The following is a 23,581-nucleotide window of genomic DNA, read 5'->3' as shown; positions in this document are numbered from 1 at the left end:
ACTTCTTGTAGAAGCCCCACTAGATTACCTGGTATGTTTGATGGATAACACATGTGCCATGTTTCTTCTGTCTGACATGTAGAAGTTATAAATGGCGTGATGGTAATCTTCCAGCAATCCTCTTGAAAACAAGCTTAATCGCATCACAAGAGCAGTTCCATTATGTATCTTAAATTAGTTTCCTAAACAAAGAGAAAAACTGATCCAGGCATAGACTTAGAGGGACATTGAAATCTGTTGATCGAATGTCCAGAGTGAAGGGATTAACGCGAACCAGAATGCTACTGAATGCTTTGACATTCAACAAGGGTTATCATATCCAGTGTTGCAAGTCCCAACTGAAAAAAAAAAAAAAAAAAAAAAAGAGGTTCAAGATGCTTGAACCTCACTAGATATAACTTCTGTCCAAAATTTTCGTTGGCGCATAGTTTCTTAATTTTATTAGTTACTAAGCTTTGAAGCACATAACTTCAGTTTGTCGGTAGTTGCTAGAACACAGAAATTCTTTATAAGCTAACCGAAAAATACTAAACAGATATCTTGATTTTTCCATTAATAGAAACGAATTTTTATTAAAATATTTTATACTGAAACAAAGCGGCATCATTTATTATATATTTCTGCCATAATTTCTGTTATCAAGAAGATTTTTTGTGCATTTATACCTATCTTATCTCTCCGAGTTAAAACTAAAACAAGCCACGTCTTTGTTCACAAAAACTCCCCCTAGCGACATTAAAAAATATATATGCATTTGGTATGACGTCACAGTCTTGGTAACACGTCACAGACAAGTTCGTGACAAGTTTGAAAATGTAGGATTATTCTTAGAGCATCTAATGTTTACTTTATATTTTATTGTTTTTTTTTTTTTTTTTAATAATTAAAACCTCCCCGCTGTGGTTTTAATGCGGAGGTACGCTTACATTTCCTTTAAATAATGAAATATAATAAATAAAAGATTAAATAAACGAAGTAGTGAATAATGTAATTTTAATGATATCTTAATTGGTTCTTGCTCATCCGTGTTTAAAAGTATTATTTTTTTTTTTTATAAATTAAGCAACATCACATAACGCTGAGACAAAAAAAAAGATAATTTAGATCATCTAAAACACTATTTCATAAAAAAAATGTTAATTTAATATTTAAATTAGAGTTCGAGAAAATAAACAGGGAAAGGTGTCTTAATAAATTATTTGCATTACTAATAAGTTTTCAAAAAAAAAATTTCGAGCAAATTTAGTAAATTAAAAAGTTAATTTATGAAACATTTTAAAAATTTACAAAGCGTGTGTCTTTAGAAATAACGTTTTTATCATTTTTTTGCGTATATTTCTAGAGCAAAAGAACTCTCATGATATGTAAATAATTGTATACAAACTTCCTTTGATCTATTCTGTATTTAACGTAGTGAATGCTTCTAGGCTTCAGAAAGATCAACAAACAGCATTTTTCAAAAGTCGCATCTAGGCAGAGAGTGTTGAGTGTGATGCCATGTTAAGTACCCTGCCCCATCATTGATACCTGAATATCTACAAATAATTTTTATTTACAGGAAAAATAATAAGTCTGCTTGGAACATTCTACACCATTTTTTTTTTTTGTAAATATCTACAGATATTCTCCATTTGACCTTTAGAGTAGCAATCAGTTCACTTCTGTTTTTGCGATCTCTTCTCACACGCACCCGACCATTCAGTTCATCCCAGAGATTCTCTGTAGGACTGAGGTCAGAGTTCTGAACTGGGCAGTCCAACTTCTCGACTCTCATAACGTCAAACCAGTCCTTCACTGAGCGAGCAGTATGACATGGAGCATTGTTCCGCTGATACATGTATGGGCCTTCCCCAACATGCTGCCACAACGTAGTTAACTTATTGTCCAGGATATTTAGATAGACCTCAGCATTCATGGATTTGTAAAATAACCAATGGTCCCTGGTCAAATCATGAAAAATAGCCCCAGACCATCAAACTGACTCTACTAGACTTCATTGTCGAGACGATGCACTCCGACGATGCACGATCTTAAGACTGGCAGTCCATGTACCATGACTCTTCATTCCAATGAGAAGCTTTCCATTGGTCTACTCCAAGAACGGTGGGCCTTACGCCAACCTAAACGGCGCCTAGGAATAGTCGGGATGATTAATGACTTGTGGACTGCAGCACGATCGTGATGACCTTATGATGTAGCATCCTGTGCACTATACTGGTGCTGAAATGTGTTTCAGTCATCTCATTGACGCCCTCGTGGGTAGAGCAGATCGTATAATCGCCATTCTCCTCACACGGGCTGATAAAATCTGAGTTCGAATTTTCGTAAATGACATGAGGAATTTTTATGAGCCTTTTCACACTGTAGCTGAGTTAATCGGTCTTAGGAGAGAGTCGCATATTTCTTTTTTTGTTTCCGGAAACTCGGATTTTTCTTTCAGTAAACAGAAAATCGACCACAGAACACACGCAATTTTTGGACATATCATATACGGCGCAATATGGCCTGAGTTGCTGATGTGCCTAAAACTGAACAACCGGAATTCCCCCTAGTTTTTCCAGTGGGTAAAACCTTGCTAGCATCTACGCCTGAGACTGACTAACTCAGCCAGGGAATGAAAAAAGCCCATAAAAATTCCTTGCGTCATCGATGGGATTCGAACTCCAGCCTTTTCTACCCGGCGTGGAAAGGATGGTGACGATACCACAGTGGTATCGCCACCATCTGGTTGAGGGTTCGAGCTTCAACACACCACTTTGGCCACACTTCGACAAGATGGGTGCTACTGGGTCGCTCGGCTAGGATCAACCCATAAGAAGTTTTTTGAACAACAACCATCACTAACATTTTTGCAGATCCTTGGAGAAGATCCTAATGAGAAAGGACTGTTTACCTCCCCAAATCGTATAGGAATATATCATAACATAAAATAGTTATTACACTAAAGTTAGTATTTCATATTAACCACGAGAAAGACACAATATGGCCCTAGCAGCCGTTGTGTCGTTAAATTCTACAACAATAACTAGACTGCTCTGATCCCTGATGAGATACCATGAAAAACATAAGATCTGCCTGTAATAGACTACTCTGTCCTATCAAAAGTAATGGGACATATGTAGTTCCGACCACAGCATGGCATTTATTCAGGAACTCAATTATAAATTTAAACTGCTAAAATATTAATAATAAAATTAGAACACAACACGCATTTATTCTCAGGAGAGAAAGATAAGTTGCTTGCTGGTAGCGTTTTACGAGCTGAAAGAGATATTCATTGGTGCATTGCAAAGGCTGATGTTTGCCACTGTAGAGATTTTACTGCTGTTTATTGCTAGTGGTGGACTGATATTCAGAAGTCTCGAGCTGGATACATTGAAGTTTATATCCGAGTTATTAGACGATGAAGTGTTTATCTAAGCTTTTTTGAAGATTGTGTTTCTGACAGTGGTTTTGAAGTGCCGTACCATTCTGTCGCGGATTATGCTATCTTTTTTGATAGATGAGTGGTCTCTATTGGCGCAATCTTTTGAAAAAAATCACTGCTCTTCAAAGAAAATTATTATTAAAAAATCTAACAGGCGTCTTCAGGCAGTCGGAGGATTGGGTAGTGAAAATAATAATTTGGTAAACGTGCGGTCATAGCTATGAGCTCAGAAGGGAGCTTTATCTCTCTCTCTCTCTCTCTCTCTCTAAAGACCAGAACTGTAGTTATCTAAATCGATCCGAAACAGGTCAAACAACGTTGTACTAGAAGTTTTCCAAGTAAAAGATGTTTAGATACTGGCACCTGAAAGCTCTAGTCAATTCGGTACCGTTCTCTAAATCCAGAAGTTAATGGGATAGAACCGATGGCATTCCTCGCGAGTTAACTGCTTTTCGAAGGGTCCGAATCGCAATTAAATTCATCTACTAGAATTAGGTATTCAAAGCAATGACAATAAAACCGATACTCGCTGGAAATCGATAATTTCACAGGTCCAATAGTCATTTTAAGTGCTCAAAGTTAAACGAATATACGTAGTCCTCCAAAATGCATTGGGACACAGTAATGAATGCTGATTTACAGTTTAAGAAAAGCAAAGTTGATATACTCGAATTTTATGACTCTCATATTTCAAGGAAGGGGCAACTTCGTATCCAGAAGTAACCAGGTATGCCATATTCTCCTCCAACCTCTGTGTTATTGAAAGCTGTGTAGCACGAGGCAGTCACAGTGAAATTGTGACTTCACTGTGGCTGCAATGAAGTCCTCAGGAAACCATTCCTAGAGTTACGCTACCCATATGAGTAGCACAGTGAATATAAACACCGTCTTTCCGGGTGGAAAAGGCCTAGTTCGAATCCCATCAATTTCGGGAGGAATTTTTATGGGAATCTTTTTTTCCTCCAGCGTGGCCGAATTAGTAGGTCTCATTTAATTTGGCATTTAACAAACACCTAACCTTACCTCGAGGTACGTCCCTCTGACATGTGGACTACGTAGCAAGATTCATCACTCCACATTACCCTCTGCCAATTCTGAAAAGGCCTTAGGACCTCGGCAATAACAAACACCAGTAACCCTTTTAATAATATGTACACTATGTCACCAAAAGTAAAAAAACCCGCACACGTTTTTAGTTCGTTTCACAGTAATTTAAATGAATTCAATGTTCATCAATGACAAAATATTCTCTAAATTTCTGAGCTATAAAATTCTATTAGTGTTGGGAAGAACACAGTTATTGAGGATGTTAAATTATCCCTTCTTTTTCAAGGTTCCATTCACAAACACGATCACTCCAACGCCATATACTACTAAGAGCAGAACCGAACTATCAATCTGATTGTTCGGTGCAAGACAACATTGCACCCTTCACTGTGCATTAACTTTCGTGTTGAAAGAGTTAGAGGTGGTCTGTAAAGAGTATGCGCAGAGACTACTGCTCCTGTATCTTTTGAACATTGTTTTTCCACCAGAAACAGACCAGCTGTTCGGAGATCTCTTGCCACAATAAGCAATGTCTGTGTTCTGTGTCTTTTGGCATGGTCATTTGTCTTACACTTGTATATTCGCGCAAGTGGAAGGCTAAGGCCTTCGGAATATTGAGGAATTCAGAAGTCCCTTATATGATAAACTATTCTGTGACATTCCATTAGCTATCTATCCAAATTCTCTGTTTTTTCATGGGTGGTTCAGCAACCATTACTATACACTGCAGTGATTTGTAAGCTGGGCAATGATGTCTTTGCAAGTTCTATCACCATATATTTCAACCATCAATACTTTCTAGGAGTCATTAACAGTTTTCTTCGAATTTTGGAAAAAATTCCAGAAAAATAAAATTAGATTCTGTAAATATTCAAATTTAGATTCTGTAAAATGTTATTTCATTCTGACTAGTTGACATAATGGTAATTCCGTTCAACATTCAAATGACTAATTGACCGATATTTGGTTTCCTTAAAATAAAAGAGATGGTAGCGAATAAAATGAAGACAAATTATCTAATAAATTACATTGGTACTTAACAGCGCATTTGCTGTTAGAAGCCAATAGCGATATGCTGGAATTGAGGTACAATTTGTTCCATTTATGAATACACACTCTCGCTTCCATCAATAAGTGTTTACTATAAGCGACTTATCTGAAGGCACCCCTTTCCGACAGGTCGTATCTAATTTAGTCTGATTGTATGGCATTCTGAACCTCCGATTATCCACCTTCACGTAACCTTCCATGCTCGGATGAATCCCGAATAGCTTTCCACTTCCTTCCTTTACAACAAGCAGTTTCTGAATTCCATTAACGACATGGTTATTAAATTGTCTTATTGCATAAATTTCATCCTCCTTAGCGTCTTGCGGTGTGACGTCATTGGTTCGCAACCTGGACTGTTCGATAGAATTGCAGCTCCTGGCTTACAGGAATTTCTGAAGGATTTTAATGAATGTAAGCGATTTGAATCAGTTTGGGGACTGTAATAATAGAACACTGAAAGCGGACGTTTCGATTTGGGTCGCATAGTCCTAGTTATGAGAAAATCCAATATAAGCTGTCAAAGGAATCCTTATATTACAATCGTGGACGATCAGAAAACGAAAATAACAAAAATGAAAACAAAAATATTTTCATCCCGCAAGAGGACAAATCGAATATGGAGCGAACACGGACTTATAAACAAAAATATATTTTGTTTATCGCCATAATTTAAATAATTGTAACTAATTATTAACTTGGCATAAACAATTTGGTGGTCTATACTGAGGTTCCATGGTGGCAAATGTGCACTAAATGGAGGATGTTTCTGTGTCTTCCCAGACATCTTTTTAACTGACCTTAATCAGATTGGCCTGTGTAAAATTCTTACCATGAAGCTGGGTGTTCCTTATGTCAGTTTTCTCGGTCAACTTGCACTTGTTGCTGAGGCGCAAGCGATTCTAAGTTTCAGCATGCAGTTCCGAGTAAATATTGACATCAAGTTCTTTAAAGTTTAATAGTAAAAGACTACGATGGTCGAAGAAAACGGTTACCATAACTTGTTCTCGTGAAATCTAGGGTGATATTGTTTTACTCTTGGAGACCAGGAAACTTTCCGCTGCAATCTTGAAAGATGAGGATTCGTATATTTTCAGGATTTAGGATTTTCAGGAAATTCAGGATTTTATATGTGAGAGTGGATACCATCATACTGTGGCAAACTATGGTTTCCATTTCAGACAGAATGGAAGAGAGGACTTTTATGGAAAGGGCCCATGAAAAATTACACGACTGTAACAAAGAGCAAACCAAAGGAAGGTCTGTTTTAAAGACTTACTTTTATGGACTATTTGTTACAACATGGTCCATTAGTCGCTCTCGAGCTAGGATTCTATGGTTTTTCTTAGTGAAAATCAAGATTTTTCATCCCATAAAATAAGCAACCCGAGCTTAAGAGAGAAAATAGTTTACACACACGAGCTGCTTGTCTTACTCCTCATTAAAATCATGACAACCTTTAAAAATAACAGGTAAACAACGGAAACAAGGAATAATTCAAGAAAGAAAGAAAGATAGACAGAAAGATCGACAAAGAAATTGCTCAAAATGCAGAGGCATAGAAAGAAAAATTACAAAGTCAGAGATAGAAAGAGACGGAAGAAAACCTCAAATTTATGGGCAGCTTTGCATATATTCATTGCAGCAGCAGTAGACCGTTTTCTTTTCTATTTTATTCTTATCTCTCTCTCTCTCTCTCTGGTTTTCAATATTTATTAGATAAATCAAACATCGGTCTAACGAAAAATGTGATGAATATGACTGCGAAAGTATATACATTTTTTTTTGCTCTTTTTTAAACTCGTAAATTGAATCTCACGCTTTACAAATTCGTATTGCTATCGACGAAAAATTCGTACCCCTCCGTGTCTGTCTGTCTGTACAGGAATTCCGACTTTTTCCGCTTCGTGTACGATCAAAGAAGCTTATCAAATAGTTTTACTAAAGATGCGATCACGAGTTTGCCGATGGCGATGAATCCGGAAGAGACCTGGTACATTTTTTTTTTCTCCACTGTCATCAGTGTCATAAAAGAAAGCTAGAGAGAGAGAGAGAGAGAGAGAGAGAGAGAGGCAAGTAGGAATATGCTGGTGCCGATATCACAACACCTATCAAATGATAGCGCCATTAATATGTGGTTCTGAGGGAAGCTGATAGTAAATGGATTTCTAGAGCTGTCTGAATCATAAGACTTCTCAACCTAGAGGGGAAATTCGATGTTTATAACCTTGAATTTTCTATTGCTTGGCTTTAGAGTTAACGCATTTTTATACGAAAAAAAAAAAAAGAATAAATAATAATAAATAAAAAATCACTTGCCAGATAGCGAATATTTCCAAATATAGATTTTCATGAAGTTTAATGTTCATTACTGCTTTTTCATTGCTTAAATAGTCCAACCTTTCATTTAAGTTTTATTATTTTAACTTTTATTATTTTCAGATCTTTTTAAGATTGAAAAAAATAATAATGGTGAAATTTAATACTAAGATATTAAATTCATTATTACTCTGGATTTTTAATAAATTAAGGCGGTCTACAAATTCTAAGGTTTAGACATCAATTACGCATTAACTGGAATCGAATGACAGTTAAAAGAATTCTGAATTTTATACGCATGCGCATTTACTAGTTTTATGTTAAACATTAATAGTGAAAAATTTAAATCGCACAAATTTTGAAATATTATAAAAAGGCTATAAAAACTAAATATATTAAGTATTATTTTTTAAATTTTATATAATTGAATTTTAAAAAAAATAATGCGGATTTCATTTAAGAGATTTTTATAGGGGCTTAGGCAAATATGCCACTCAGTAGTTATGATAATGGTTATATTTAAAATTTTCAAGCAAATAGTAATTTATTTTTTTTTTTTGTTTCAAAATTGGTATCAAAATTTTAAAATAAAAAAATTATGAAAACTTAAAAATAAAAATAAAAATCTATAAAAAATTCAAAATATAAAAATTCTATAAAATTCGAAAAAAAATTAAAAATATGAAACTTGGAATATAAAAAAAAATTAAATAGTATAAAAATCTAAAAAATTTAGAAATACGAAACTTAAAAATATAAAAAAATCTATAAAATTTTAAAAATATCAAAATTTGAAAATCTAAAAAGAAAAACAATAGAAATTTAAAGAATATCAAAATCTATAAAAATTTAAAATATATCAAAATATTTCAAGAATGAAACCGTCTGAAATGTAGAAAACGTCTTAGAAATAAGAGGTGGACCTGGGTTCTTTTCAGTTGGACACCATTAGCATTAGCATCAGTAGAAGCATTTGATGCAAGAAAGCAAGCTTATGCAGCATCAGCCAAAAAAAAAAAAAAAAAAAACCCACTTTCACTTCACCCCTCTGTTCGTTCAAAATACCTGTCCAGCTGAGCCTTAAACTTATTTAGGCTATCAACCTCCACCACAAGGGATGGCAGTCTGTTCCACCAACCAACCACCCGCTGGCTAAAGGCAAATTTCCGCACGTCTATCCTACATCTGTCTTTCCTCAATTTGAATTTATGCCCTCTCAGGTGATTTTTCTGAGCTAGAGGAAGAATCCCATCAGCATTGAGCATGCTTAAACCATTCAAGGCTTTATACACCTCTATCAGATCACCTCGCTGGTGCCTAGTCTCCAGACACTGTAATTTGCAAAACTTAAGCCTTTCTTCGTAAGAGTACCCCTTTGTTCCATTCACTAATCTTGTTGCCCTTCTCTGTACTCATTCCAGCAGCTCTACATCCTTCTTGAAATGAGGCCTCCAGACCTGTATACAGTACTCTAGGTGTGGCCTGACCATTGCCTTATACAATGGAATAATCACCTCCTTATCCCTGCTGGAAAAATTCCTGTATATCATTGACAATACTCCATGAGCTACTCTTGCAGCCCGTCTGCACTACTCAGAGAACTTCATATCTGCCTGCACAATCACCCCCAAGTCCCTTTCATTCTCTACCACTGTCAGTGTAGTACGACAGAGTTGATACGTTGCTCTGGGGTTGCTGTTTCCCATGTGTAGTACTTTACATTTGTCAATGTTAAACTTCATTTGCCACCTCTCAGCCCATCTGCTCAACCTTTCCAGATCCTGTTGCAGCAGCATAGTGTCAGTAGTGTCCTTGACAACCCTGCCAACCTTTGTATCATCTGCAAACTTGGACATTAAGCTTGATATACCATCATCAATATCATTTATAAATACAGAAAACAACAATGGACCCAACGCTGAGCCCTGAGGGACTCCACTAATAACATCAGTCCACGATGAGCAGTGTCCATTGATTACCACTCTCTGTCTTCTCCCCCTCAACCACCCCTTTATCCATAGCAGCAATTTGCCTCCAATGTCACACTGCTCCAATTTGTGTAGCAGTCTTCCATGTGCAACAGTATCAAAAGCCTTTCTAAGATCCAAGTATATAATATCAAAGTTATTCCCTGCATCCAGTTCTTTTGTGACTGCATCATAGTATCCAATCAAGTTGGTCAGGCAAGACTTCCCCTTAACAAAACCATGCTGTGTCTGAGCTATAACTGAAGTCTTGTCTAAATGATCCTGCAGTGCTTCTTTAACCAGTGCCTCCATTACTTTTCCTGGAACAGAAGTTAAGCTCACAGGTCTATAATTACTTGTTTCAGCCTTTGATCCTCCTTTGTGAATTGGGGTCACATTTGCACATTTCCAGTCCATGGGTACCTCCCCTGAGTCCAAGGAAGCTCTCATAACTATGGCTAAGGGTTTGCTTACTTCCTTTGCTGCCTCCTTTAATATAACTGGAGAGATCCCATCCACCCCGGGTGCCTTTCTTGTGTTTATCTTCAACAGTTTCTCCTCCACTTTACTCCCAGTTATTTCAAGATTCTGTAGCTTACTGCTAGAGTTGAATACACCTCTGGCATTCCCCTTGCTGAATAACTCCTCATGTGTGAATGTCGATGCAAAATATTCATTTAGTTTGTTAGCTACCTGAGCAGGATCATCAACAGTTGACCCATCAATATCAAGTGGACCAATCTGATTCATCTCCTTCCTTCTAGAGTTTACATAAGTAAAGAACTCTTTGCTGTTTTTCTTTGCATCCCTTGCCAAGGATTTCTCGTAATCTGCCTTCGCCTGCCTAACCTCCTTTGTAACTTGGTTGCATATCAACTTGTATCTATCATAGGCTTCTGTGTCACGTGATAATTTGTATGTATCCCATGCATTTTTCTTCTCTGCCATATGCCTCATTAGTTCATCTGACATCCATTTTGGCCTAAACCTTGAAAAATATTTCTTAGTTGGTATGTAAAGCCTAGTAGATTCCAAGATAAGTTCTTTGAATGCTTCCCATTTTGAATTTGCTGTTGGTAACAGCAAATTCAAAATCATCAAATTCAAACATCATCAGTTGGTCCCACTGTATAGAATTTAAATACTGTCTCAGTCCATCGTAGTCGCCTTTACGGAAGCAATAACCCTTCCCTTTACCCCTAATGGTAGTTACCTCTTTCAGTAAATCCCACTTCAGCACACTGTGATCACTGCCACCTAGTGGTTCATTGTAGTATAAATACGAAGCATGTAGTATAAATACGAAGCATGTAGTATAAATACGAATCTTTATATATACAGTGAAACTTCCCTTTAACGGACAGCCATGGGGAACGAAAATGTGTCCGTTAGAGAGAAGTGTCCGCTAACAAGAAGTCTGAGGGAGAAAAAAAAAAAGAAAGAAAGAAAAATCGTTAAACGTTTAATGTAAAAATAAATTAAAATATATACAGATTTTGAACAATATTTTTGTAAATAATATACAATTACATACACAAGAGATAAAGAAAAATCGTTAAACGTTTAATGTAAAATTAAATTAAATTATATACAGATTTTGCACAATATTGTAGTAAATAATATACATACAATTGTGCTATGCATATTATGACTTTATCTTAAGAAAAATACATACAGTAATCACTTATTTTCTTCTGCACCTTCTTCCGGCTGATAATTTTGTTTTCAACATTTGTTTGGAGTGAAGAAACCATCGAAAGTCCTTCAGTATCTTCTTCAGCGGCGAAAAAAACATTTTTAAACGATTGATTTGTATGAGCGCTTCTTCTATTTTCATCGGTGGTTCGTCGTTAATATGATCTTCGACAGAATGATCCTCTTCCATTTCTTCATCCTCATGAGGAACTTCTTGAAAAATATCGATGATAATGTCGTTGATATTTAGAGCACCATCTTCTGTAGTGAGGTTTGAGTCTATATCTTTGTAGCCAGGTCACTTGTAGCGGAAGTATCGTACATTATCAATAGATGTTGAAGTTCTTGTTCTTCTTGGTGCTCCACATTGCTGTTCACAACTTCAATTTTTGCGTTTTAGAAGCCAGTCTTTACAAAACAATTCACGACAGTTTGTTTTCTAATTGCGTTTACTGAAGAGGAAATCCATTGAATCGCATCTAGGATGCTGATTTTCTTTGCAAGGTCACCCGCACATGTTACATCGTTCGTGTTTGCAATGAGATGTCTTAAAACACGTTTTCTGTAGTGAAGTTTAAAATTTTTTATTATCCCTTGATCCAAGGGCTGACACTCTGCAGATGTGTTTGGTGGCAGAAAAACGATTTGAATGATGGACAATTCAATGTGCGGGTGAGATGCAGCATTATCCATGAAAAGAATAATTTTTCTGTTTTGACGAATCATGTTTTGGTTAAAGTGACTTATCCATTCGCTCATGATATCTCGTGTCATCCACGCTTTTTTATTAGACTTCCAGTCAACATCCAAAAGATTCAACTTTATGCCCTTGAAACAACGAGGATTTTGTGGGTTTCCTATAACAAGAGGTTGTTCAAAGTCTCCCAGCATATTTGTACACAATAGTACAGTGAAGCGTTCCTTAGAAATTTTTCCGCCCTGGCACTTTTCGTTTTTTAGACTCATTGTTTTTTCTGGAAGAGCTTTAAAAAACAACCCGGTTTCGTCACAGTTGTAAATATCCTTAGCTTAAAAATCACGACATAAATCTTCCAATTTGACGGTTCACTCTGTCACAACCCCAATATCAACAGATCCACCTTCACCACTTACGGTTTTCCAAGAAATTTTATGCCGAGTTTTGAACTTGTCTAGCCATCCCACAGAAGCTTTGAACTCATTTACTCCCATGGATTTCGCAACCTCCAAAGCCTTTTCCCTAATAATAGGGCCATTAATGGGAATTTTTTTAGCACGTGCGCGACAAATTTGAAGTCCAACAGTTTTCGGGAATTAATTTTGAACCTGATCATTTACGTGTTGCCAAAATTGTTTGAGCAGTTCATTTTTTTTCTTTAGGATGTCGCTTACCTGCGTCTTGCCGATTTTGAATTTTACAGCGAGATTGCGAACACTATTTTTTTGCCGATCATACGCATTAATGAGTTCGACTATCTTTTAAAGTTAAATGTTTACGAGAAGACATTGTGCACTTCATACGACACTGAACAAAACTGAAAACTGAAACTGAAAAGACGAAAGGCCGACAAAATCCCCCCCTCCCTGCATACACCGAATTCATCAGAAGTTTTACACGTGCCTTAAAATTCTTGAAAAAGGGTTTAGAACCGCGACGTAAACCTTGATAAAATTCAGAGAATCGGAAATAGAAAATAAACACACGATTGAGGCCGATATTTAAACAATTTATCATTTAGGTGTAACATTTACTAAAAATATTTTTGACTATAATCGGCTTAACTCACAAACAGGGTCACCAGTCGTCGCCGAGTGGTCACTCTAGGGTGCATAAATACGCATGCCTTGCGAAACCGGGGTTCAAGCCCTTTAAACACGGTGCTGTTTCTTGTATTCTTGTGAACTCCTCTTCGGTTGTCCCGAAGTATAAACAGAAAATTAATTTTTATTTAAATACTCTGACACGTCAGAGGGTGCAGTATGCAGAATTAACCCTTAAGGGGTCTGTACGTCCGATTTCCCACACTTCTGTCACGGTAGATCTCATTAGTAAAATTTTTATAAAATATTTACAATAAAATTAAGATTAATTGTTTATTATATTATTCTTAATAAAAAAATCGAAAGTAGCTTTGGTTAGATGAACTAGGTTCCAGACAGAGGAACTAAAATTGGAACTGACTCCTCAATTGGAGCTGGTAGTTTCGGAACTACACATTTCTGATGGGTTTTATTTGTGTTTTCAGATCGGGATGCTGAAATATTGAACAAATATTTTTTATACTGTATCTGAGTTAGTCGATATCGGCCGAAATGATAGGTTATTATCTTACAAAACTCGAATTGTTTTTCTTTACCAAAATTTAAAAAAAAAACGCGTGTTTAGTGTAGTTGTCTCTCTAACGAAGAATCATTTTAATTATTATCATTATTATCTTATTAAAGCAGTTATAATGTAAACAAATTAAGAAAAAGAATTTTTTATCACCCACTTTTTATGAGCACATATAATTGCGATTCGTTAAGGTTTTTACGGGCATCACGCGAGTCTAAACAACACGCAAATGCAAAGCCACGCAAGTCCGAAATGTATGCATAAAGGGATGGGAAAATTATTTAAAAAAGATACACACGTAAAATTCAAATAAGCAAAAAAAAAAATTAAAATGTAACACACCAAAACGGATTAATCTGTTCCACCAGTAATTCAAGTTTTGAATAAGAGTTCAAAGGTCACACGAGATTCTTAACTTTCTCGAGATCAATTTCTTTGTGGATGGCTCTGTCAGACGTGTACGTCTTTGTAAAATCTTTAGCATGCAAGTTCACTTCATGAGCTTTTATTCTGCTCTTTCTTAGACGTAGGTAAGTCAAAAGGTAGCGAAGAAATGAGGGGGGGAAAACCAGAAGTTCCAGGAACCACTAAATAATGCACGAATATCCATTTTATTTATATTTCCTTGAAGGAATGCCTCACGCAAAGTAAAGCAGCGTGTGTAGTCACCATTAAGAAAGATAGATAGAGAAAGTGAACCGAGCCCGTGCACACGAATGCCTTTGTTCATAGGGCTGTTACAACCGATATAAAAGGCTATTTATTTATTTATTTTTTACTGTATATAATGAAACGTTTCAGGTCAATTAGGGATGATTTCTGTTATGAGTGGAAAAGTAATCACGTGTCTAATATTTTATGATTCGTAGGATTACAAATGTAGAAATATTGTTATTGTGAAGGAGAAAAAAATCAAATAAAACAGTCCATTTTTGTTTGCACGCTTTAATACACAGAACACATAAACACGAAAGATAGCGTAGAGGGCAGCACTGTCGAATGTGGTACACAATTGCTGCAATCAATCTACTTCGTGCCAGAATAATCACAACATGATACATTAGTTCGTTATCGCTTACAGAACAACGGAAGTTCTCCATAGGAGAAGGTCATTAGTTAATGGCGAAAACTGTGGCAATGTGGTAATGATCTAGAGGGACAGAAAGAATAAAAAAAAAGGCTACGGAACTTTATAGAAATTTTTGCATTGTTTATCGAAAACTCAAACCGAAATGATTGTTTTGAAGGAAAGAAAGAGCAAAGATCCGCTCGCTAGTTTTACCTTTATGGAAAGACCAAAAGGAAGTAGAATAAAGCTGAGATGGTTTGTGTGTGTGTGTGTGTGTGCGGGGGGGGATAGAATAGGAGAATACAAAGATGAGAACTAACAGTTATGTGGCTATTCATAGGTCAATTGAATTTTCCCCTAGGGGGAACTTTATTCCCTCTCTTTGAAACCCGAAGTGGAAGCTAAACAATTGATTCAACTTCTCCAAAAAAGGACTAGAATTATACGATGGCAACCATTAATGCCAAAGGATCGTCTATGGTATGTGGACAACGTACCCGATCAGTTTCTATTCATAATAACACTTTACTTTGCTGACTACGAGCGTGTTGCCTTGAGATTTTTAATAAATGAATGTCAAAGTAGTGAATTATGTCTTTATAGGTACTGTGGATGCATTTTAGGCTTCATAAAAACGGTTCAGTAAGCCTCATTGTAGGCTGCCGGATGCATATCGAGGAGGCAGGAGCGGGCTTTCTAAATGTACTGCCACTAAATTAATTCTAGCTTTTGAAGTTTACCGCCTCTTCCATCTCTTTCGTATTAAGTCTATACGAATATCTTTATTACGTTTTTTATTTTTTTTTTCTTATTAATCTTGGCTGTCTCAGCAGCTGAAGTAATCACAAGTACAAAACGAAGTCATTTTAATGTAGATAGAACTAATCTAAACTCATTAAAATAACGTTTAGATAAACGTACAATTTAAAGGAAGCTGACATAAATTCATAAAAATAAAAATTCATAATTTTCGAAGGCAGACCGGTCATTTCAGCTAATCAAACTTTTACACTACGTTTCGAGTTCTCTGTGAGACTCGCTTCGGGCAAATGGGGAACTTAATTAAGCAAAATAAAATTATATAACTATGTTTATTTCTTTCAAATTATTCCCTCATTAGCTCTAAGAGTAGTCCCACAAAGGATCTTAAACGTACCTTAAAAAATTAAAATCTCTATTTAATCCAAAGCTTTTGTAATCACAGAAGAATTTAAAAGTACCAAAATTACTTTATGAAGGGGAAATTCGAAAAATTATAGACATAAAAAATGGTTAGAATAAAAATTAATCACTCAAGTCAGTTGTAATATTCGAAATACGTGTCTTAGCTCTCCCCATTTTCACATTTGATCATAGAACCCTTTTGAAGGATAAGAGGATGGTTCTAGTAGTTTCCAACAATATTCTTAACTTTATTCCTTAGTTTATACGTACAGAGGTAGAAAAAATAATAGAAACACCTGATATAAGTTACAGGTATGCATTAATATGACGTTCGGCCACCCTTTTCTTTTAAAACAGCTTGTATTTTTCGTGGAATAGATTCAGATAAATCTTGAATTGCTTAAGAGGAATATTGGACCATTCTTCATGGAGGAACCTTTCAAGATCCTTGAGTAAGGAAGATGGAGGGAAATCAGCGTCTCTGCTCTCTCCTCTCCAATATGCCCACAATGTTTGTACCATAGGACGAACCCAGTCACTCAGAATATCAAGGTAATTGTGACAGTAATTCGCCCGTTTAGCGTGATGATCACATGACCTAAAGAATACTAAGATATTGTCTCCCAGCCATTGCTGATCCTCCTCCATGTTTGACGGTTGGCACAAGAGAGTAGGAATGATGCGCTTCCTTTGGCATTCGCCGAAGGTAAACTCTTCCTGATGTTGAAAAAAGTGTGAACGATGATTCATCTTATGGTATCTTTCTAAATAACCATCAACTTTTAGCGTCTGTCCTTTCCAGTGCTACTTCCACTTTCACATCAGGTGCTTCCATTATTCTGTCCACCTCCTCTATGTATACCTTCAACCGGTGTTACTGGATCAAGGTGTACCCTGAAAGCATTGTCATAGCAGTCTTTTCGGATGTGAAGCAAAGTCGTCGCAGGTCACTCGTTATGTTTCCATATGGAAACATAAACGCAAAGGCAGACATTGACAACAGATGGCGGGCTTTGTTGTAAGTGTAAGTAATTAGTTATTTAAAAGGACCACAGTCGCACCTTTGCAATGGGCTTTTGTAACAAATGGAATCGCCACACTTGAGAACTCAAAAGCTAACACAGTTAAGTATAACATACCTTCGCGTTACACAACAGCGTTCTACATCCATCTGTTATGATTAATTCAGTTTTAATCAAACCTTACTTGCGTCGGTTGTTAGCAGGAATTTCAGTGTTCACTTTACAAGCAGTTCGTTTGGACAGATAACAACCACCATGTGCCTTTGTCACGTGACTGTTATCGTCCCCACTGCTGTACTACGGTCATTCTTTGTTGTAATGAATCGATACGACATTAGACAACATGTTTTCTCCCTTGTTTTGCTTTACTTTATATTTAATTTGAGCTTCCCTACGCTGCCTTGCCAAAAGTTTAGGTACCTCGTGCAATTATTGGTGAATTTCATCGCTTGGTTCCACACATGCGTGAACAGTGTTACGTGATCAGGTAGTTTAATGTACACCTAAATGGAAAGGGAATAATTAAACATTTTCTATAAATGGTATCAGCTCTCTTTCAACTTCAGGTAGAAGAAAAACCAAAATTTCTATTAGATAACAAAAAAGGAGTTATATTACTCATTAGCTTCACAGTTAGTTGTCTTGGCCTTGCACTACTTCAAACAGCACTTCCCTATTCAGCAGGAAAGTAGTGCTATTCGAAGAAAAGGCCAAGACAACTCGTTGTGAGGAAGTGAGCAGTTCATTTCAATAGGAAATTCTAAAGTAGTGCAATACCAAGGCAACTTGTGATTACTGTTATTGTAGGATTTTAAGCACATCAGCAACTTAGGCCATATTTTGCTGCATATACGAGCAATATGTCTGTAAATTGCGCTTGTTTTCTGTTTTTTTTTCAGTTTTCCATCCATCAAACAGCAAAAAAGGCTCATAAAAATGTTTGTTTCGTTAGCAGTTTTCTCCACAAAGCCAAGGAGATTTGTTGTTGTTATTAACACTGCTAAAGTATAACTCTATTAACTGTAAGATACGTTGTATAATATTTCAGCTTATTTTAGCGAGCATGCGTAGTTCGTATTTCACTTCCATTCAACGGGATCTTCATCAAGCGCGAGAGAATTTTCAAAATCATTCCTTCCTGTATTATTAAATAATCCAGCGCAGAGTTCATCCCTTCGTGAGGAAGAATTTGCGAGACTTGAGGGGAGAAGTACAAGCTCCAGATGATTCTTGAAATCAACCAGAAGTTTCGCATTACGTGAATTGGAGCGTCCTATTTAACAGGGCCGGGCTTTGCCGTAGATCTTAATGTTGGCTGTCTTTGTTGTACGTCACGTGCGCGCGCCGATGCCTTCTTAGTTAAATTCTCCCACGAGGCAAAAGAGCTACCTGAAAATTCCAACACTGCGAAGCAGAAAATAGTGAAGGTCGAAAAGTAATTTTAAGAGACAAATTCTTGAGAAACTTTTTCATGTAAAAGTCTGGTTCGAGTTTATCGCTTTTAGAATTATTATTCGCAAGGAAATCTGAGATTTCTCACGATTTCCGAAATCTTAAATGATAAATACCTTATTTCTTAGTGTACTTTTGATGTTTCCGGGTATTAGAACGAAGTACATAAAAAGATTTCGATGGAAATCGAAAAGTTCAAAAGTTTGGAGGAAATAAACTGGGAACTTGCCAGATGAAGAAAATAAAATACAACCATCGCTACATCATCAATCTATCTGCTTTTATTTCGAACCTCATTTGGCTTTTCTGCTTTAAAATTTGCTTTCTTGGAACAATCCCATTTTTTAAATTCTGTTCTGTCATTTATTTTGAGTAGTGATGCATCCGGTCAGATGTCAGGACCTAGGATTCTTTGAAATTGATACAAAAAAAAGTAATATAATTGATTATTAAAGTTAAATACATAAAAAAGTTGTCTACTTATTGAATTTGCCGAGGAACAAAATTGTTCATCGTGAACTCATTCTTCAAGACAAAGTCTCAACGAAAATGGACGTGGAAGAGTCCTCTTGGAAATACTAGCGAAATTGATTTCATACTGAAAAACTAAAACGATATTCACTGACTGCTCAGTCTTGAACCATTTTAATATTCGAAGCGACGACCATCGGTTATTGAGAGTACAAATCAAAATTGATTGCAAAAAATAACGAAATTGGTCAAGTCAACTGGAGAAGATCGACGCTTACCAACTATTGCCAGTTGCCTACAAGATTTTCACAACGATAATTTCAATAAGAATAAGCACAACCCAAGGAAAAAGTAGGTTTCAGAAGCGGCTTTAGTTCGATGGATCACATCCAAAGAGTGCAGTAAGTTATAGACCGGCACAATGAATACAACCTTCCATTATGTATAGTCTTCATCGACTATGAAAAAGCATTCGACTCGGTCACAAAACAAGCATTAATCAATGTCTTAATCATCCAAGGTGTAAACAGAGCTTACATCAATATTCTCCAATATGAAACTGCGATTGCATTAATAAAAAAAAAAAGGTAAACTGCAGCCATTATCAACCCACTGCAGGATGGAAACCTCCTCAACAATTCATGTTGAGGGAAATGGACCATAATCTGCCGCGCTGATCCAGTGCGGGTTGACAGATCGACCGACCGTATTTAGCAGTCAGGGGCTTGAACGTGACATCATGATGGAAATTGGACGGCGCATAAAATTGGGATGGCAAGCATTTTGTAAGATTGACATAGTCTTCAAGACAAATGTCCTAACATATGGTTGTTAAACATGAATACTGTATGCCAAAGGTTTACAAAGACTGAGGGTCACATAAAGAAGTATGGAGCGCCGAATTTTAAACAATCAAAAGAGACCTAAAAAAATGTGCATGGATTCGCCAACAAACCAAGGTGTGTGCCATCATTGAAAGAACAAAGCGCTTAAAATGGAAATGGGCAGGTCACATATCAAGAAGAACTGACGATAGATGGTCCAAACGAATTTTGGAATGGATACCGCTTGACTCAAACGCCCAATAAAAAAGACCAAAGATGAGGTGAATCGACGAAATTGTGAAATTCGCTGGTGTATAATGGTAACAGAAAGCACAAGACCGCAGTTGCTGGAAAGGTGTTTAGGAGGCCTTTATCCTGCAGTGGATCAACTTTTCGTATATATTTATAAGGTGTTACCTGATCAGATAGTTATGATCTGAACTTCCAATAAACAATGTGGTATTGCTTATTGAAAATCGCCTCAGCAGATACCAAAGCTCTTCGAACTATATCTTTTAGCATAACTACACAACCGAACTTCACCACTCAAGTAACTAAGTTTATTAATTCGTTTAGGCCAAATTGTATCAGTTTATCTTTCAAATGGATTAATATTTCAAGTGGTAAAATGTTCATTGAATATTATTATTTAATTAGAAAAAAAATTAGATTAAAAAATCGGACTTCAAACAATTAAAAATATTTTTACAATTTTTTTTGCAAATTTTCTAAAATAACTAGAACGTTCGAATTACAGTATTTTTTATATTAATTTTAATATAATAATTCGCTTAAGGAAAATTAATAAATTTAATTTTTTAAAATTAAACAGCAAAAATGCTACGTAACAAAAAAACATTAATAGAACGCAATTTATGTATTTTTAAAATGAATCAGTTTATGTTAGTATCCAATTTAAAAAAAGTTCTACAATCACACTTTGTTTTTTTGAATTCTACCCCTGAGATTGTTTCTAAAATTTTCTTCAAACATTAATGCGATTTGTTTGCAACTTTTGTTTAAAAAATCCGAGCATGGGATAAGAAATAGCTTTGGAGAAACTGAAGGTAGCATCTGCGTGTACAATATGGAATGGGTATCTTCATAATACATTACAATGTCCAAGTACAATTCACCTGTATCAAGAGGAGCAATACTGTAAGCTTCAATGCTGACAGTATCCATTATCTCCTTACGTGAAACGCGAATAGCAGCGTCTTGTGCATAATTCTACTCATCCTCTGTTAGCCCATCTTCGGAATCCTTGTTATTTATCTAGCTCGTAAGCATATGCACGTGATAAATCAATATTTCAACTGCTCCAACTTATTGTATTTAATATTCGGACTGCTACCGCAGCGAACACAACCCCATAAGAAATATCTGGTGAGTGCTGAGTTTTTCATAAATTGAAAAAAAAAACAAACACAACGATAGGGCTCTTCACATCACTACATTTCGTGTGTTTTCAGTTTCTTATTTATTTAGGATAGAAGTTTCGAAAGAAATGAAAGCTCATTGGACAGAGAATACTCTGCATTGTAAGATTGTATAGACCATTCCCTGTTTTTTTTCTAAAGCACGTTTTCGCTAGCAGCTCTTGTAGATGGAAAAGAAGGAACAAGCACTCTTTCTGACTAGTTGAAATACAGAAAAAACATCAAGAAGCAAAGAAGGGGGGGGATTGGGTTCATTTAAAAGAATCTCGGTATCTTTGTTACTTTAAGAAGAGTGAAACACATTTGTATTGCTTTTAAAATCCATCCCATCGGATCTTTTTTTGTGTTTATTAGGGACAGAAGGTGTCCATATTAAGTGAAATAATGAAAATAAGAATTTAGCTGGGCTAAGATACAAGCGTCTAAGAAAAATGTATTTTCACAGTTCTAATTATGAAGGTAAATAAATAAATTATGACCACATGGTCACATGAATATTCCTTATTAGGAATAAATTGGCAGATATGTAGAAGCAGATCCATATTGGAGGTGCTAAAGAGGTGACACGAATCACCTCTTTGGCATTAAGAGATGAGGACAAGTTTAATTTCTGTGGTTAAGAGGTGAGAACATGGTTTCTTGAAGGACAACCCTTACGTTATCAATCTTGTTAATCACTGCGTCAAGGCTAGAAAGCGGTTGAATGTAAGGACGAACCTAGGCATCATACATTTAGACTTTAGTCAAGCCTTTGATATACCTTGGTGGGAGGTTATTATAAACTGGATCAATTAGGATTATAGGGGAAGACCATGGGCTTGCTGAAGGACAGAAGACAGATTGTAGCACAATCGAATACATTGCCATGCAGTATAAACAGGCGGCTAGGCAGGCATATGGTACCCTTTCTATGATTTATAAGATCTTTGTATGTAGGAAGAAGGACGTCATTGTCCTGTATAGGACAATATTGAGACCACATTTAGAATATTGTGTTCATGTCAGGAAACTGCTCCTAATATAGAGCAACCAAGATCGTAAGGAGCTCTTATCAATGTCCGACGAGATTCGAATCCAGGTCTCTCCAGATGAGTGAGAAGTGGTAAAACCATTATACGATTGTTATCTAATATTCGATATAAGAGCCCTTTGATGAATCAGTGACGAATAACTTTTGGGAAATTGAAATATAGATATTTTTAAGGCGAAATAGAACCAAATTTCTGAAGAGAATGTTTCATTCGGAGAATTTCAACAATATTTAAAACTCGGCATTCATCTGAGAGTTTCCATCAATAGGATAGACAGGGAAGGGGCCGGAAATATTGGCTTTCTACGATGTTAAGGAATTTTATCGAGTACAGAAATATGCGGCTGTAATTCAAGCCATGTTTGAAATGTTTTTATAAAAGACAAGGAGTATGACACTATTAAAATTATGAAATTGTGTAGATATGTAATGACAAATTCCTTTAGTTCAATTGTACAGGGATTGAGTTTTGGTGAGGCGAAATTTACCTTCGCTTCATTTGAAATACTCCTAGAATCAATGCCTTCTAAAAATAACGCTATTTGGGCATCATCTATCGATGAAATACTTTATCTCATTTGATTATTAATGCCCAGTTTTCTCTTATTTATATCTTATTTACTTTTGAGTCCGTGTACTTAAAACTTTTCAATAGAAGAGTCTTTTCATTCCAATTTTATTTAAGGCTAAAACTTTTCAATAGAAGAGTCGTTTCATTCCAATTTTATTTAAGGTTAAAGCTTTGTCGGCATTTGCGGGCGATTTCAACTCTAGACATGTCCCTTTGTTTCTGCGAAGCCATCGCAGAAATCACGAGATTATTTAATATCCTGGAAAGGTTCTTCTCCTTGCTCTCTTTTTTTTTCGAAATAAATATTTAAGCGATTCATTTTGGAAACATGATACATTTATCAAGAAATTTGCTTACAGATGCTCATTACAAGAGATTTGTTCCGCTACTTACAGATGAAGCTATTCCGACTAACCCCTCTTACTACGTACAGCTGCTAACGGCTTTGTAATTCGAGCTTGGCAACCCGTTCTATTTCTCGAGAGACAGACTACTGCTGATTAACTTTTACATCTTAAGTAAAATAAGTCGTTTATATTGTTTTCCAAATGCACAGCAATAGCGAGTTCTAGGTAAGCAGTTCAGTTACAAACATGTGCTCAGGTATTGGACTTTGTCTTGGAGCGTATCTATTGTTTAAATGGAGGAAAATGGAGAGAAAAGGCAAAATGATCAGCCTGCAATGTAGAAATGGATGAGAGAGAGAGAGAGAGAGAGAGAGAG

At 36.1% G+C, this 23,581-nt stretch overlaps 1 protein-coding gene across 4 annotated transcripts in view; it reads left to right on the top strand.

Annotated features, from left to right (window-relative positions):
• Nucleotides 1-23,581, top strand: part of LOC150077959 (hemicentin-1-like) — a 424,550-nt gene that overhangs the window by 251,475 nt on the left and 149,494 nt on the right. The window lies entirely within an intron of this gene.

Source organism: Mastigoproctus giganteus, chromosome 11 (genome assembly GCF_048544385.1).
Source record: "Mastigoproctus giganteus isolate SK-2022 chromosome 11, ASM4854438v1, whole genome shotgun sequence".
Lineage (NCBI taxonomy): Eukaryota > Metazoa > Arthropoda > Arachnida > Uropygi > Thelyphonidae > Mastigoproctus > Mastigoproctus giganteus.
Note: the sequence above shows the minus strand (reverse complement) of the source record. Positions and strands in the feature narration are given on the sequence as shown.